Source organism: Macrotis lagotis, chromosome 1 (assembly GCF_037893015.1).
Source record: "Macrotis lagotis isolate mMagLag1 chromosome 1, bilby.v1.9.chrom.fasta, whole genome shotgun sequence".
NCBI lineage: Eukaryota > Metazoa > Chordata > Mammalia > Peramelemorphia > Peramelidae > Macrotis > Macrotis lagotis.
This window is the reverse complement of record NC_133658.1, coordinates 203482855-203495130: the sequence shown is the minus strand read 5'-3', so window position 1 is coordinate 203495130 and position 12276 is coordinate 203482855. Positions and strand designations below refer to the sequence as shown.

General features: G+C 38.0%; 1 pseudogene; it reads left to right on the top strand.

Moving 5' to 3' along the window:
* The first annotated feature begins 4667 nt into the window (after positions 1 to 4667).
* On the top strand, positions 4668 to 6623 carry LOC141521150 (leucine-rich repeat and WD repeat-containing protein 1-like; annotated as a pseudogene).
* Positions 6624 to 12276: the final 5653 nt, after the last annotated feature.

Genomic DNA, 12276 nt, shown 5'->3' with positions numbered 1-12276 from the left:
GCTCTTGTTTGTGGCATCAGCATTGTAGTTGGTGTCTAGCATATGCAGATGCCATGTGGGAGGTATAGTCTGACTAGCCTTCTGGTAGATTCACTTCTTTTTCTTACTTGATTGATTCAGAATGTCTAGAAAAATTTAGTGCCCAAACTTCAAAACATTTACTTCTAGGTTGGTAGCAAGCATGCAAGTTTCTAGTCCCTAAAGGGAAAAGAAGTATTAGAGAAAAAATTGTTATCATTCTCTGAGCACAGGTGATTAGGCTCAAAATTAATTCATTGCTTTAGCTACTGTGTTTACCATGCATGAATTACAAAGTCAGGGATACAGGAGGAGGTATTTTAAATAATACATTCTGTGATACCTCTATGGAATGCATATGGAATATTAGCAAATAGGATTCAATTAATGAAGTTTCAGAACCTAAGGGAGGAGAATGACAGTGTAGGAGGATGGGAAGGATTGTGATGACTATTCTTGCAGTGTCTGCTTATTTCATGGGGATTTTAAAACATCTTAAGCTTTTTAAAGCAAATCTTGAAAAAGGTAATATGTTTGCATGAATCTCAGGAAAAAAGTATGGAAGTAAATTTAACTTTATATTTACTATCTTCTAAATTACTCAAATTACTCTTGATGATTCCTCTCTAAAGTTGGGGCCTGGACCCTTAAGCTTGTAGCTTCAATTTAAAAATGATAAAAGTTAAGTCACACATTTCTATTGTTTCTTCAGTATCATAAGGCAAAAGGAGAATTGGGCAAGTATTCATATACATTGCAATATACTGCTCTAAAAATTATATTCATTTCATAAAATTGTGGATAAATATTAATATTTTAAACTTTAAATTTAAACTTTTAAATCTTTAAACTTTAAGCCAAATACATTTTTGATTTACGTATTTTTCTTCATTTGCATTTAATGATGAATAATTCACTGGAAGGTAATAAAAAATGTGATGGGAATATGTAACTATAAAAGAAACAATGAGAATAATGGAAGGAATACTGGATTTGAAACTTGTAAGATCTGAGTTTCAGCCTTAGTTCTGCCACGTACTTGATACAAGCAAGCAAATCATTTCTGCTTTCTAAAACTGAATTTTCATTATCTGTAAAATGGGAAAATAATACCTGTACTAGCTATTTCAGAGTTGTGATGACTCAATAGATATAAAGCCTTATATAAGTGTAACTAATAGGGGGTACTAGATAGTAAGGTAGGTTGAATGTCAATCATCCACTAAGTCTGAGGGCCTACTGACTAAACTTTTCATTACCACTTACTCTATCCTTTTTATGACTATGGCTTTTGTAGCTACCCAGGGGTATAATTTTCACTTTTAAGCACAGCATTTTATTTTAATGATGCTCTCTCTCTTTCTTAAATACATTCTTTCTCTTAGTGCATAATTCTTTTGACCTTCAAACCAATCTAATTTTCAAACTTCAAACTTTTCTTGAAGTTAGAAACTAATCTATTATTGCCCAGTACTTTAGATTTCCCCTTTAGGAGCTTTCTTTCCCTACTAAACCATCCATAGACATTCAGAAAATTATAATTTACAAGCACAAAGTACCTATATCTTTTTTTGCGAGGAAATGGGGTTAAGTGACATGCCCAAAGTCACACAGCTAGGTAAATATTAAGTGTCTTAAACCAAATTTGAGCTCAGGTACTCCTGAATCCAGGGTTGTGGTCTATTCATTGTGCCATCTTGCTACCCCATATCTACATCTTTTAATGAACTTCACAAAATCACAAGAAAAATTCAAAAGTTAGTTTTAAAATAGGTATCTGTTTTAAGTCATAACTTGTTAGTCTATCACCATCAGAGTGATACTATGAAGATACTATATATAACCATTCCTCTTTATTCAGATCTTTGAATTAGTCATTTTTTTTTTCCAGAAAAACTCTCTAAGGTAGGGACTGATTCTTATTTTGCGAAACTGATGCAGAGATTTTAAATTATCTGCTCAGAATTAGTAAAAGTCTTGGTCAGACTTGAATTCAAGTCTTCTCTAATTCAATTTCCTTTGTACCACTTAAGAAAGGTGAAAACAGAGAGTATGTTAGAATATATAAGAGAAAATAGGAAGAAATTGTGTTCTTCTAGAGAGCACAGAAGAAAAATTATCAAAGCTTACCTCACAAATAGACCCCAGTTGGTGTAGCTAGGTGGTTCAGTGGATAGAGCACCAATACTGGAGTCAGGAGCACCTGCATTCAGATCCAACCTCAGACACTTGATAATTAGCCATGTGTCCTAGGGCAAGGCACTTAATCATATTGCCTAGCAAAAAAACTCCAAAAACCAAAAATGAAACAAATTAAATATAGACCCAAATAGATGTTCCTAGGCTGTCCTAATACTTGATTTCTATTATCTTTTGCATGGAATCCTAAGTCAAGCTGGGGTGAACTGTAGCTCTTGAATCAGGTTTTCTCAAAACACTTTATCCTCTAGGTCATACCAAAATTCTCCAGGAGATTATGGAAAAGAATATTGAGAAAACATCTGGCTGGAACCATAGCTATACTTTTCCTGGTTGTCAATCTTCTTGAAAATTCCTGAAGTAAGTGCTATTAAGATAGTATTACATAAATATTATCTATTATTCCAGTTCATTCTCCCTTACTGTATTACATTAAACTGAACAGATATTACCCTGATTTTACATAATTTTTTGGATGTCATTTCCTGACTATCAAAAGTACTAGGTTGCTTTTCACTTTCTTGCACTATTTTTCCTCTTTTGGAAAATAGTAAAAACTAAATGTTCATTTCAAGGAATAAGCTTGGTGATGATAGAGAAAGGTACAAAACTGAGCAAGACAGTAAAGTAGTAGAAGAGAAATGCATTAAAAAAAATTAATTGATTAATTAATGTGTTTGTTTGCATTCATATACATACGAGTATTTTAAAGTTGCAAAATTTCTTTCCACCCTCCCTTCCCACCTACCTCCCCTCAGTGGTGGACAATCAGGTTAGCATTGCATATATGTATTTTTAATAAACATGTCTTCAGGTTAGTTATTTTTAGTGTGAGGCATTAGGTTTTGTATTTTTTAATTTTTAAAATTTAAATTTTTTTCTTTAATTTATTTACACATTGCTAAAATATATTTAAGAGTAAACATAATACCCCTCCCGCACAAAAATATCAAATATCATGAGAAATCTAGTAAAAGAAAGAGGAAAGCAAAGGTGTTTCAGTCTGTGTTCTGATACCATCAGCTCTATCTCTGGTGGATCACTTCCTTTATCATAAATCCATCATAGTAGTCACTTACATATTTTTCCATAGTTGCTGTTGCTGTTTGTAATTACCTCCATCCATTCCTCCCCACTACTATTCATTATATTTTCTCTCTCCTTTCAGTCTGTCCCTCTTCAAAAATGATCTGGGGCAGCCGAGTTGTACAGCAGACAGAGAACTGGCCCTGGGGCCAGGAGGTCCCAAGTCTACATCCCACCCCACTGATCCAGCAACTACCCAGCACTGTGGCCCAGACAGACCACCAAATCCCAGCATCTTCCAAAAAGTAAAAAGAAAATTATTATATCTGACTATCCTCTCCTATGATCTACTCTCTTCTCTATTACCCACATCCACCCCTCCCCTCTCCCTGTCCCTCTTGTCTCCTTTTCTTCTAGTTGTCTATAGCCTATTGAGTGTGTATGCTGTTTACTCTGAGCCATTTCTGATGAGAATGAAGACTCCCTCATTCCCCCTCACCTTCCCTCCTTCCATACCAGTGCAAAAGTTACATGAAATATCTTTTGTATAAAATATCTTAGTCTCTTCCACCTCTCCTTTCTCTTTCTCCCAGTACATTTCCCTTTCACTCAATGACACCATTTTTACAATATATTATATCTTCAAATTTGGCTCTCTCCTGTGCCTCATCTATAAAAGCTCCCTCTACCTACTCTATTAAATAAGAAGGTTCATATGAGCATTATCAGTATCATGTTTCCATGCAGGAATACATGCAGTTCATCATCATTAAGTCCCTCATAATTTACCCTTCTCCACTCTCTCTGTACTTCACTTGAGTCCTGTACTTGAAGGTCAAACTTTCTGTTCAGCTCTGGTCATTTCCACAGGAGCATTTGAAAGTCCCCTGTTTCACTGAATGTCCATCTTTTCCCCTGGAAGAGGATGCTCAGTTTTGCTGGGTAGTTGATTCTCAGTTGCATTCCAAGCAGTTTTGCCATCTGGAACGTTATATCCCAAGCCTTATGAGTCTTTGATATAATTGCTGCTAAGTTCTCAGTGATCTTGACTGCAGCGCCATGTTATTTGTATTGTGTCCTTCTGGCTGCTTGTAATATTTTCTCTTTGACTTGCAAGTTCTAGAACTTGGCTAAATATTCCTGGGAGTTGTTTTTCTTTGGATCTCTTTCCAGGGGAGATCAGTGGATTCACTCCATTTCTATTTTACCCTCTGCTTAATGATATCAGAGTAATTTTCCTGCAGAAATTCTTTAAAAATACCCCTTTGCAGCTGTAGGCTTTGGCCTGCACCCTGGTGCCGCCTCCTCTCCCTCCACTCACTACCACTGCCATAGCAGTGCCTGGATGCGGCAGGCTCACAGGGAATGTGCACAGGTGTGGGACATGGAGGCTGCTGGAAGAGGCAGTCCTGGGAGGCCAAGACATGTGGGATCCTGCTCTGCCAGGCCTCTTCTGGCCAGTGCCACGTAAGCTTCTCTCCCGCCCCACCTCTCCTAACCTGGGGGCCATTCTGTCCCACCTGGCCCTTTGTCACCACCCGCGGGGCCCAGGGGCCACGGGTTGCCTCAAAACCCTGCTGCTACTGCAGAGGGGGCACCCCAAGTCTGACATCCTGGGAAGGATTAAGAAGCTCGAGTTCTCAAACCTCTAACTTCAGGCAAAAGATCTAGACCTGAAGCTTCTGAACCAAATAAAGCAGCTGAAGGAGCTGGATGTGGAAGATAACCTGCTGCAGAAGCTGCCCGAGGGCCTGGACCTGCCCAGCCTGCAGATCCTGAAGTGCTCCAAAAAACAGCTGGAGTATGTGACACCCCCCCCCTCCCCACAGCAGTTCCCTGCTCTGGAGAAGATAGATTTCAAAGACAATCACAAGATCTCCTCCCCAACATCTGAAAAATCAATGGGAAGGAAACCACCTCATTGATGAATCACATGAAGATCCTGACCAGCCAAGTCACTGCCTATAGGGAGAAGAACTTCCAGGATCAACTGGGCTCCCAGGCCCCCGCCAGAGACATCTACAAGAAGTTTGTGAAGTCTGCGGTCAAACAAGTGCTCTATGGGCTTGAGTCCCTGAGCTACTTCATGCAGTGGAAGGTAAAGATGATTCCCAGCAGCTGGTGGTCTCCAAGCTGACCGGCAAGGAAGCCCCCTCCCAGGAAGTCCCCAAGGAAAGTAATTTGAGTCTGGAGACCCCAGGGACCCTGGAGTTGATCCCGGTGACCTCAGCGAGTCCGGCAGAAGCATCCAACCAAGAGTATGTGCTTAAACTCTCAGCTTTTAAATGGAAGAAGAGGATCCCCATGGACCCCCAACCCTACAAGAGGGTCCACCTGTTCCTGTCCTTCCCCAGGATGCCCAGCCTGTGCTCAAGGAGGCCAGCCTCAGCTCCCAGGCAGGTGACCCAGGCCATGGGCAATCTAGGCTGGCCACAGGCACCTGGGGGAGGCTGAGCCAGAGGGTCCCGAGTCTGCAGCTGCAGCCCATGTAGTTCCTGCAATGTCACAGTAAAGACAACAGCCCCAGGACTTCAGCACCCAGCTGTGGGCCTGCACCTTTGAGCCCAGCTGGGTGGAGGGCACCAGACTGCTCAGGAGCGCTTCCCAGACAGTGGCTACCTGTGGTGGGGAGGCCATGTGCATCATCCACTGCCAGATTGGCTTGGTGCTCCATAGGTACAAGGTGCCTGGAGAGGACAGGCAGAAGAAACACAGCAGAATGCTGGGTACCCGGGTCAGGTGTGGCACCGTGAGCCTCATACATGTCCAGGCCCATGGAAAACCCATCGCCAGGGACCCACCTCTTCACAGCTTTGTACAACAATCACATCATTCTCTGAGATACCAGCCTCCCCAACTACAACTACCACTTCAGCCCAAGAGAATTTAAGATAGTATTCCTCTTCCCCCAAGGCCCAGGGTGAGTGCACAAGAAAGCAGATGGGCTGGGCTTTTTAAGTGAAGACATCATGACTTCCAAGAGCTGTACCCTGGGCTCCATCTGCTTGTGGAGCTGGAGGCAGTCCCTGGCCAGAAGGGGAGACAAGCAGCAAGTGAAGACCGTTATCCTGCCAGAACTCCAGTGGTCAAGCACAGAACTCTCCTACTTGACCCTCAGCACCTGGCCAGAAAAAGCATTTATGTTCTGTGGAGATGAAGAGGGGAGCATGCGGTTGTACAACAGAAGGCCCTATTTAAAGCAGCTGCCTCCTGGGCAGGCGAAGGTGGCCCCCACAAAGATACTCAAATGGCCAGACCTCTGGGCCAGAGGCCAAAAGATTAACAAAAGCTTGATCAACACCACACTGGTGGACCCTACCTTTACCTACCTGGTGGCCCTGACAGATACCAACGTCCTTGCCATTTGGAAGAAACCCTAGAAGCTGGGGGCTGAGCTGAATTTCTGGGTGTGCTTTTCGGGGAGTTGTAAGCCTCACCAAGTGTGCATTGTTTTAAGTGGCTAGTTTTCAACTAAACTCAAATTAAAACAAAAAAAATAAAAAATAATTCTCTAAAAATAAGATGAAAATTCTTTTCCTGATCATGACTTTCAGGGAGCCCAAGGATTTTCAAATTACCTTTTCTGGATCTGTTTTCCAGATCAGTTGCTTTTTCAATGAGATATTTCACCTTTTCTTCAAATTATTCATTCTTTTGGTGTTGAATTATGTGTCTTGATTTTTCGCAAAGTCATGAGCTTCCTTTACCTACATTCTACATCTGAAGAATTTTTTTTTCCTCAGAGAGCTTTCTTATCTCCTTTTCTACTTGGCCAGTTCTGCTTTTTAAAGCATTATTCTCAATAATTTTTGAACTATTTTATCCATTTGACCTAAGCTGGTTTTTAACATATTATTTTCTTCAGAAATTTTTTTGGATCTCCTTGACTAAGCTGTTGTCTACATTTTCATGTTTTTATTGCATCTCTCTCATTTCTTTTCACAATATTTCTTTTATCTCCCGTACTTGATTTTCAAAACCTTTTTTTGAGGTCTGTTATAACCTGAGACCAACTTCTATATTTCTTGGAGTCTTTAGATGCAGAAGGTTGGACTTTCTTAACTTTAGATTGAGTATTTTGACCCTCCATGGGACCAATGTCTATGGACATCTTCATTTTTTGTTTACTCACTTTTCCAGTCTGTGCTTGGTTTGGGGGTGCTTCCTGACTTTTGAGTATTATTGGAATACTCCCCCCACACACACACACCAGGACCTCAGTGTGTGAGACTTTGACTGCTTTCCTGGTCTGTGAATAACCACAGGATCACTCTTCTGCCTTGGGACGGTGAGGGGTGTCCTGCTCTAAATGGAGCCTAGACTGTGACCAGAGTCTGAATGTGGTCAAAGCCCCACAGTCCTGTTCCAGGGAGAGAAGACTGACCTCTGCAGTTTCCCTCCACTCCCTTACCTTCAGTGGGCTAAGTACTCAGGGAGCAGCTACCTGGAGGTTCCTGCTGGGTGGCTCCATGGACTTGATTCCCTTTCCTGGGATTTGGGCTGCTGTGGCTCTGCTGTGTGCCCTGACCATGCTGAAGGCCTGGGCATCATGCTCCCTCTGGCAGAGGTCTCCCTGCTGATCTTCCAAGTTGTGCTTGTTGCTACCTGGGGTGCAGATCAGAAAATTCCTTCTGCTGCTGGGAGAGCACCCCAGATGCCCTGGGTCTGTTCCTGGGAGGTTGAAGTTCCTTTGCTTGGAATACAGTTTCCCCACTATTTTCCAAGTTATCTTGTGCTAGAGAATTGCCTCACTGGATTTTTCTGTAAGTTCTCTCTCTCAAAAATTTAGAGTCATCATTTTAAGGTTTTTGAAATATTTTGGAGAGAGCACCTAAAAGTGGCTCTTCTCCTGCCACCATCTTGGCTCCACCCCGGAACTGGGCTTACGCAAAAGAAATACACAAGTGATAATTTTTTGTAAAGTGTACATCAGATTCTGAAGGGTTATTTTTTCTGTATGTGTGTTTTGTTTGGTTCTTCTTCCTCTGGATAGGGATAACATTGTCCATAGGTCTAATATGGTTGACCTAGTGCTCTCAACTGAGAGGAGCTGCTCCCATCAAGGTTTATCTCACATTGTTGTTCATTTCACATTACTGTTATTTTTGTTTGGTTTTGGTTTTATTTTTGCAAGGCAGTGGGGTTAAGTAACTTGCCTAAGGTCACACAGCTAGGTAGGTATTAAGTGTTTGAGGTCAGATTTGAACTCAGTTCCTCCTGACTCCAGGGTCATTGCTCTATCCACTGTACCATCTAGCTGACCCCACATTAGTGTTATTAATGTGTGCATTACTTTCTTGGTTCTACTCCCTTCGCTCAGCATCAGATCCCATAAGTCATTCCATGCTTCTCTAGAGTATGACCATTTATGGTTTCTTATAAAACAATAGTATTCTATAGTATTCATGTACCATAACTTGTTTAGCCATTCCCCAGTTGATGAGCATTCCCTCAGTTTCCAATTCTTTACCACTACAAAGAGAGCAGTTATGTACATTTGGAAATATGTGAAACTTTCACCCTTTTATGATTTCTTTTCGATTTAGGACTAGAATTGGAAGTGCTGGGTCAAAGGGTTTGAACAGTTTTTATGCTCTTTGGCCATAGTCCACTATCATATTGCACTCCAGAATGGCTGGAGCAGTGCACAACTGCACCAGCAATGCATCAATGTCCCAGTCCTCCCACATCCTCTCCTACATTGATCATTTTAGCTTTTTTTTTCATCTTAGTCAAACTGATAGGTATGAGGTGATACCTCAGAGTTGTTTTAACATATGTTTCTCTAATAAATAATGATTTGGAGCATTTTTTCTTATGATTATATATAGCTTTAATTTCTTCATTTCAAAATTGTCTATTCATATTTTTTGATTATTTGTCAATTGGAGAATGACTTTGTAACCTTATAAATATGATGCCATTCTCTCTATATTTTAGAAATGAAACCTTTATCAGAAGTCCTAGTTATGAAGAATGTTTCCCAGCTTTCTGCTTTCCTTCTAATTTTGACAGCATTGATTTAATTAGCTCAAAAACTTTTTCATTTAATATACTCAAAATCATTCATTTTTCAGGTTATACTGTACTCTATTTTTCGTTTGGTCATATATTTATCCCCCCTTTCATCAATCTGTTCTATAGATTGTTTTGGGGCTATTAAGTTTTTTATGATATTGCCCAGTAAAAAGAAGTTTGTATGACTGTTGCTTTATAATATAGCTTTATTTATAATATAGTTTTAGATCTAATAGACATTGACTACCTTCCATTACATTTTTTATCAGTTCCATTGCTTTCTTGACCTTTTCTTGCTGCAATTGAATGTTGTTACTATTTTTTCTAGTACTGTAAAAATATTATTTGGTAGTTTGATTAGCATTGCATTGAAAAAGCAAGTTAATTTGGATATATTTGTAATTTCTATTATATTAGCTAAACCTTACCATGAGCATGACATTTGTCCAATTATTTAGCTCTTAATTGTATTTGGTTGAAAATTGCTTTATAATTGTGTTCATATAGTTTCTGGGTTTGTTTTGGGAGGTAGATTCTCAGGTATTTAATGTTATTTGTAATGGAATTTCTCTTTGTATCTCTTGATCTTTGGCTTTGCTGTTCATATATAGAAATGCTGATTATTTTTGTGAATTTATTTTTATATACTGCTACTTTGCTGAATTTGTAAATTGCTTCAAGGAGTTATTTAGATGATTTTCTTGTGTTCTCTAAATTTATAAGAATATAAAGCATTTCACAGTTGATAAAAGGTTACAGGATATGACTAGTCTGTTTTCAGATGAATAAATTAAAGGTGTCTATAGTCATATGAAAAAGAACTCTAACTCATTATTGATTATAGAATTACAAATTTAGAAACTATGAGGATCCACGCCACAACTAACAAAGTGACTGAAATGACATAAAAGGGAAATGATCAATGCTGGAGAGGATGAGGAAAGATTGAAACACTAATACATTATTGGTGGAGTTGAGAACTGATTCAGGCTGGAAAGCAATTTATTATTATTCCTAAAGGACAATAAAACTGTTTTAAGTTCTTTGATCCAGCAACATGAAACCTGAATTCCAAAGTGATCATAAAAAAAAGGAAAAAGAGAGTCATATATATATATGCATATATATGAAATTTATATATTTATATATACATATATGAAGTTTATATATTTCTATATAGAGAATATTTATAAAATTTCTTTTTGTATTAGCAATAAATTGGAAATGGAGACATGTGCATCAATTGGGGAATGGTTGAACAAATTATGCTATGTGAATGAGGACTATTATTGTTTTGTAAAAAATGATGAACTAATGGACTTCAAAAAAGCCTTGAAAAATTTGTTTGAAATAATGTTCAGTGAAGTAGATTGGACCATGAAAACATTGCATACTTTATCAGCAACATTGTGTTATGTTCAACTGTGTTAGACTCAGATCTTCCAAGCAATTTTGTATCCAATGAAAATTCTTAAAAAGCTTGTGATGGAAAATGCCATCTTCAGTTACAGAAAGACCAATGGAATCTAAATACAAACCCAATCTCTTATGTTTATTACTTTTTTCAAATCTCTATTAAGGTTAACGTAAAAAAAAAAAAACAAACCACAGAATTCCTATATGGACTAACCACAGATAAGTTGTTGTTCTCCATCGGGGAGCAAGTTTCCATACCAAAAGATCCTTAATCAGTAAAATTAATGGTCTAAATTTAAAAAAATCATGGAACACTGCTGTTATTTTTCAGAGTTTGATCAGAAGTAGGCAGATTCCAGAATAAAGAAAACAGTACCAAACTTTGAGACGGTTTGTACTACATTTCTTCAGCTCATAAGCTTGAGATAATGGACAAATCACTTAATTTCTCTGAGTTTCAGTTTATGTCCATTTATTAAAAACTCCTTTTAAACTTTTCCTTCTGTTAATTCACTTTAGTTCTGATTATTCTCTCATAACATGACAGATATGAAAATATGTTCATATAAAAGTACATGAATAACCTATATCAGATTGCTCATTGCTATTGGAGATGTAGTGGAAAGAGGGGGTGGTAAAAAATGTGGGTCTCAAAAGTTGAAAAAAAAGATTAATGTTGGAAACTATCTTAGTGTATTATTGGAAAAAATAAAATAAAATGATTAAAAAATTAAATTTACTCACAGTTATAAGCTGTCAAGATTCTTAATCTTTGACATTGAGGCAATAAAAAGTGTTGAACTTGTAATTAGAGGATATAAATTTATATAGTTGATTTTCTATTTATTCTCAGTGTAAACTTGGAAAAATTAATTAATTTCTCTGAACCTTATTTTCTTCATTTCAGATATTGAGGGGTTCAGTTAGATAAATATTGATGTCCTTTTCACTCTAAATCAATGAAGTTATAAACTATTCCATTTAAATGTTATCTTTAAATTTATCAAGGATGACATCTACATTCCTGAAAAAGTATTGAATATTTCAGAGCTAAGTAAATATATTTTCTATAGTCTATAGTACAGAAGACTTCCACATTGCTATCTTCTTTTAAGATTGATATCTACCCATTAATTACTTATCTTTGAACCCTATAATTTGGTCATTTAAAAATCTTTCTAACTGTACTTTAATCTTGCTTTCATCTCTACCTCTTTTGCATAAGGATAGCATCTTGGATTTAGACAAATACTTTGTTAAAATATTGAGGCAAACTTTCCAAAACTTTCCTTAATCAACTAGTCTAGTTATTATGGCAAATCAAATCAAATCAAATCAATAAAATAAAATAAAATAAGGCTAGCTTGACTTAAGCTGTTTTTTTTTAAAAAAAAACCTCAATGGAAGTTATTAGCTGTCTTGGTTTTTTAACATTTACAAACCATATCTTTAATAATGTATTTTATGGGACAGTTAGGTGGTACAGTGGGTAGAGCACCAGCCCAGGAATCAGAAGGACATGAATTTAAATCTGACCTTAGACACTTAATAATTGCCTAGTTGTTTGACCTTGGGCAAGTCAGTTAACCCCATTGTCTT